The sequence below is a fragment of the Solenopsis invicta genome, chromosome 9 (assembly GCF_016802725.1).
Source record: "Solenopsis invicta isolate M01_SB chromosome 9, UNIL_Sinv_3.0, whole genome shotgun sequence".
Lineage (NCBI taxonomy): Eukaryota > Metazoa > Arthropoda > Insecta > Hymenoptera > Formicidae > Solenopsis > Solenopsis invicta.
The window spans coordinates 1402322-1409446 of record NC_052672.1 but is presented as its reverse complement, the minus strand read 5'-3'; positions in this window follow the sequence as shown (position 1 = coordinate 1409446).

The following is a 7125-nucleotide window of genomic DNA, read 5'->3' as shown; positions in this document are numbered from 1 at the left end:
ATTATAACAGTCTAAAAGTAACAAATACTTCATCAGCAAAATATCTTATTGTCATAGCTAAATTTATATATATATATATATATATATATATATATATATATATATAATTATTGTGTGATTTTATATAACTTTTCAAGTTTACAAAATTGCGCGCCGAATAAATTTTCGATATTAAAACACAGTTCTAAGTTAAACAATAAGTAATAATATCACGTTACTAAATTAAAAGTCACTTTAGTAAAAAATAATGCTAACAAATATCTAAATGTGAGAACACTTTTCCTCTAAAAAAACTTTAAAGGATTTCGAAAGTCAAGGTTCCTAGGTTCAATCTTTGACTGAGAACAAAGGTTCGAGATTTATAATAGATTATATCACAGTAAATAGAAAAAGCGGTGCCGCTAGTAACGGATACTCATATTTATAAAAGAATTTACATCTGCTCAGACTATCTAGTAGTGAGTAAAGTACTGAGCAATCTAGTACTGAGCAAATACCACATGCTTGGATAAAAGGTAAAGAAAGAACTCCAACAAACAAGCAAACTACTTAAAGTACATTTATTTAAGAGATAGTACTAAACATTTATATTAGACCAGAATGTACTACTATACCCTTACAAAAAATACACCTAACTTGTGTACGAAATCACACTCAAATGAGTGTTAACTCTCCAATAAATCTCCAACTTGAGAGTTAATACTCAATGGAGTGTCATTTCGGACACTAGTTAGGTGTATTTTTCGTAAGGGTAACTATATAATAGTATATAACATCACGGAAAACATCAAAAATGATTGACGAAACATGAAAAAAATAATTATAAGAGCAGCAATAAAATGTAGATCCAAAAACTTTGGGAAAAAAGAGCCAAAAAGTAAGACGAAGGAGACAAGCTTAACAAACGCAATATTATTAACTACTATAATTAGAATACATCTTTCCCAACAGAATTTTGACAATTAACACATATATAAAAAAATTATATATTTCTATAAATATATAATTTCAAATTTTTATTATTCCAAAATAATATAAATTCATTGAATTATTACAAAACATGATAACAATTTCATGAAATTGTTACATTGCGATAATAATAATTCAATGAATTAAAATTATGTTATAATAATGATTTTAGAAATTAAAAATTATAAATTAACTTCAAATCGTTGACGCATATCCGTTATTAGATCGTTAAAAAATTTGAACGCGGTGCTCGCAAAATTCTTATATTTAAATAATTCTGAGATATCGTACTGTAAAAATATATAAGAAAATACTTTGAAGTATTAACTATAACTTGTTGAAAACAATTAGTATATCCACGGATTTCTATGCATTTATTTATAATAATTAACTCACCCAAATCGTTAACACAGAAGATCTGTTATCATATTACCAAAAAACTTGATGCTCGCAAAATTCATGTACTCTGATAATGCGTAGACATCGTAGTATTAAAATATAAAAACCTCCGAATTTAGTAATAACTAAACTTGTTGAAAATTATTTATTTATTTATGAGGAGTGCATGCCGTAAACTATCCGGATTAATAAATTATTTTCTACAAGTTACAATTAACACTAAATTAAGAGGTTTATATCTTTTGGTAATATGTGGTCTTAGGATAATTTCCAAATAAGAATTTAGCGAGCACCAAATTCTTTAACGATCTGATAATGGATCTTCGACGATTCGGATGATTTGAGTTAATTATTGTTTTTGTAATATACTATAAGTGTATGATACTTATATTTACTACAGTGTACATATGCAAATGTAACCAAAAAATGTCCTAAAAATAGCAGACTTTCGGTGAATCCGTTCTGCTTTTTATAGGCTGGGTTTCATAGTCGATTCTTATTTCAAGATCGTCTCAAGTATTATAATGTCTTCAGATGCTAATGTAATTCTCTGATTGGTTCGTGACATCTTAAGATGGTACTTAAGACGGTCTTAAACATAAAAATCGACTATGAATACCGACCAGTCTCTATAATCTTCTCTTTGCACTCTGATGACAGCAGCCAAAATTAATTTTTTACTGTTTGCTTAGATGTTATATAATAAGCGATTTCTCGTAAATTAGATGTAGCAACCTAGGTGTACCGGTTTTGGTATGTTTAATCTTATAATGATAGAAGCGTGGCTAGTCGTTTAATGAAGAAAGAAGGCACAGAATAAAAAGAAAAAAGAATATACAGAAATAGGCTTTACCTTTATCCAACAATCCTGTATATGTACCGATCGCTTAATACAGCAACTCATTATTAGTGTTGTAATAAAAATTCGGACTTTAGAAGTATGACAAATGTTTATTCTTTACATAATTTTTAGAAATATTAATTTTATAATTTTAGTCTAACTTAGAGACTTTAAATATGATGATGGTTTAAGTTATATAATTACATTAAATTTGGTAAAATGTGCAAGTATAAAACTATACTATTTATATATGGGAAGGTATATCTTGCAATTAAAGCGGTCTATATCTTCCTCCCACGTTAAGCTTCAACGCGGACAGCAAAATTAGTTTTAATTATTGAAAGATTAAAGATATAATTTAGTGCTACAGTTTTTTTAACCTTTTTCTATAACCAAGATGCCAACTTATATTATGCAATGTCAATATAGGCCGATCATGAAAAATGCGCTGGATGTAAATAATTAATATATTTGTGTTTATTGGGAATAAGAATACTAAGAATATTTTATGCAATATACCTAGTTAGTTATATTCGATATCTTTTCTATTCCATAATCACCCAAGCAGAACAGAGAATCATCACGACGTCAAAATAATATCAAAATGATCATCAAAAGTCACTTTTCGATCAATCACGATTCACTTTGATATTATTTTGACATCATTGTGACTCGTTCTGCTTGGGCATTTTCTTTGAATTTTTTTAACTTTCTCAGATTTTTTATACGAATTGGAATACTTTTTAGAAATACTCAGATAGTTTACATCTGTTATCAGAATTTTTCATTTATGTTAATTATGAAATATACTAAAATTTCTAATTTTTTTGTTCCGTAACTTCTAATAAAACGTTACAAAATTTAAAAAAGTTACAAATATTTTTTTAGAAATTATAGGATGAAAAATCTCAGAATATTTCACATGTATGAAAAATTCTAAGAGAAGTTGTAGACTTTCTGAATATTTTTAAGTATTTCTGATAATATATTTTAAATATTTTAATTCATATAAAAATTATGAGAAAAAATATTGCCCGGGTTATATCACATGATGCTGCTACTTAGTTATTTCTGCTATCACTATCTACTTAATTATTTTCTAAAAAAAAATCAAAATTTCATATAATTTCTCTTTCATCTATATATTATACTCTCAACAACACTTTCGCGGATATAAATAATTTTTAAAATGTTAATTGGATTAATTTGCAATCTCAAATTAAAAACTTTGGAAAGTCGCGGGTTAAAGATCAGTAATGAAAGTAAAATCTTTCACCTTCTGTTGTTTTCCCTCTTTCTCTTAACGCGTTGAAGACAACGTTAACGATATAGCACGATACGTTACGACGCTGCATCACGCACACATATTCGTTATGTCGCACGTGCTGCATACGTAATGCACATCAATGCAACGACAAAGCAAAACGCAAGTGCTTATCATTGAATGATCGCGCTATGAGACAACCAAAGATGCTATACGTACTGAGAGAAAAAATTGTAGTGGTGGCAACTATAAGGGGACAACCATACAAATTTTGTTAATAGAATTATAATATATAGTTAAGTCAGCTATATTGTAATTATTGCAACTAGGTTAATGATTAAGAGAACTAATAAAAAATAGTTGTAATACACTATATAATAATTTCAAGCCAAGACAAAACTTAAGTTCGTACTCTTACATCACCTTACCCTACATGCTTTTTTTAATTTTTTACTTTTTAATGTTACATATCTAACGAACCGATTAGATGTAAACAGCAATAATAATAGCAAATTAAAATCATTATCAATTAATTTAGATCATGAGATATTTTCTCATGAAATCTTCTTATTACATTTTCTTTGTAATAATCCAAAGATATTTAAGAAAAAATATAAATACATTTTTCATATTTCTTGAGCATATAGCAAACAGTTAAATGTCAGCGGATAAATATATTAAATTTATTTTACAAAGTATAAAATGATACTTTGAAAAAAAATTATAAAATAATTTGAGTCTAATGCATCTGATTTCTATCGTGTCTGTCAAATTGGTATGACGTTTTATTAATTTTTAGAAAACAATGATAGTTTCAGAAGCATTTTTCATAGTTTCTGATAAACATTTAAAAAAGTTTCACAAATTTAATATTAAAAAAACAGAAATAAAATTTGATGTGCTAATTTCACTTTCTAACACGGCACAGTTCCCTTCTAAAATACTAGAAGTTACCGAATATTACGATATCTGTTAAGAGATTCCGTTTAGTTCTGAACTAGTTTCATAATTAACGTTTCAAAACAAAATTCAAACAATTAACAATTTTTTACGCTTTTGCGAAAGCCAGTATGATATTCGGCTGAAATGTGTCATGCTGACAATTTTCAGCATTTCTGACGGGAGTTTTTATTCAAGTTTCATGTACACCTACAAAAAGTACACCTACACTTAAGCAAGAATTAATCAGATTTCTTAAATTCTAAAATAAGAATAGATATCAATCTAACCTGACACATTTCCCCAAATATGGTGACAAAAATTAAAATCGTGCAAAATGTTTATAAAATAAATTAATTTTTAAAATCATTAAATCATATCATTAAATCAGAACTCGAATTGAACAAGCTACAAGCACTATTTTAGCGATGTCAAAAATTGTCAACAGAAATGTCTATTAAGCTAGCATGCCAAGAAGGGCATAATACATAAAAGAATCTAGTGCTCTTTATGTGTCCATTTATTGCTCTAGTCATTTAGCAAGAAATTATTTTTATCTTAATTTTGAGGAAAGTTAGAATGCCCATTAAAAAAAAAGACAAACATACTATATTTTAGTACTAATTATGTGTTTATAATACATATAATCTAGTTTAAATTTTAGTGCGCTATGCTTAAGGCCGAAAAACAACTCCAAAGTGTATGTCATACAGGAGAGAGGTGTGTAGCAAAAACAGTAATAATATCTGAAATTTCTCGATCATAATTTGTCTAATGATTTTATTGCTTTCAAAACTTATTCACCAATTTTATTGCTCTATCTCATTTATGAAAAACAACTCCTACATTAAACATGTCCCTTTTGCTATAAAAATAATCAGCAAAATTCTGTGAAACTTTTTTTAAAATCGTGTCTTTTTCTTTAAGATGTCGTCACTGTACAAAATACAATGTATGCTGAAGATTTTTGTGCTGTATCTCTTACACGTGAAAACAACTCCAAAGTGCGTCAAGAGAGTATAAAAAATAATAACGATTTCCGAAATTTCTCTATTGTAAATCTTTATCTAATGACTTTACTGCTCGTAAAATTACCTAACATATATCATGTGCTACAAACTTTGGAATTGTTTTCGCGTAATATCTATTTTTAAATTAATATTATTACATTTAAATAAATGTTAACATTTTTAATTCATGTAGAACTCTTAAAAAACATATTAGTTATAACATTCAATTAATAAAATTATCCTCCAAAATTTAAATCCAACTTCAATATTAACAAAAACGTAAAAGATGTAAAAATGAGGAGAGCCTAAAAATGGAATCTAATGTGGATTTCGAGTCAAATGTAAAAAAATAACAGTAACAAATAATATAATAAATAAATTGTATTCTTGTTTATTAAACTAATCGTAATACAGTTAAACATAATTCAATACTATATAATAACACAAAAAATAGCATACAAATAAACAATAAAAAATGTAACATTAAATTTTAAATTATTATGTAAACTAAATATTATCATCTAAAATAAATATTATTTATCTACAACAAAAATAAAAACGTTTATATTTTTTTGTAAACGAGTAATCTAAACTACATTAATATAACAAATTTTATATAAAAATTATTGTACACATGAGAAATAAATTAAAAATGTGAAAATTTTATAAAACACAATTTTTTTTATACAAAGTAAATATTATAGCATGTAAATATTATAATAGTTTATATTCTATACTCTTTATCCTTCAATTAATTCATATAGCCTGCATTTTTATATGACAAACAAAATCTTCTCGTCTCAATAAACAAAAAATTAAGAATCAAAATTAAATAGTAAAATGTTGTTTATAAAATATTATTGAATATTATTGAATAATAGTATTCAAGATTATTGAAATCATCCATGAAATATAAACTTTTTACTTTGAGCTTATATTATAGAAAGACGGTTAAGACATTGCTGATCTCCAGAAATAATAAAAATACATAAGTATTTATATCAAAGAAAGATGTTATCACCCAATGTTCTCTATTAATTATAGTATATTTTGCAACAAGTGCAATAATTTTCAATGATTATACTTGAATACAGTAATTGCTTTAAAAAATAAATCTCTTGCTATATTAGTAGTCTAATTCAGATTATCTGCCTTTATTCTGTAAAGGATGGAGGCTTAATAAAAACATCAGTATTGTATTGTATTTCGTAAGATAGAACAATATTTTAAACAAGGTTTCACAAAATTCTGCTGATTGTTTTTACAGCAAACGAGACATTTGTGTATAATGTAGGGGTTGTTCTCCTCAAATGAGAGTAGAGTAATAAAACTCTTAACAAATGTAATCTTCAATGGCTTCTGATACTTTAGAAAGGAATGTGCATGTTTGAACGTAAAGTTAGCACAATATTTTTTATTTTCGATTTTTTGATATTAAAATTGAGGAACATTTCTTTAATGTTCAAAACTGTAAGAACTGTAGAACTGTAGAACTGAAATTGAAAAGTGCTATTAAAACTACCATTTAAAAAAATTTTTCAAAGTAAATAAAATGTCATGCTAGCTTGACAGAGACACGTTTTTCTAAATATCTCCCCTGAATGACAATAGATACAGCAATAGTTGTCCGATAGCAACGTTGTTACCCACCTATTGTGGTTCAGGTAATATTCTAGTGATATTCGGGAATCTGCATTATATAT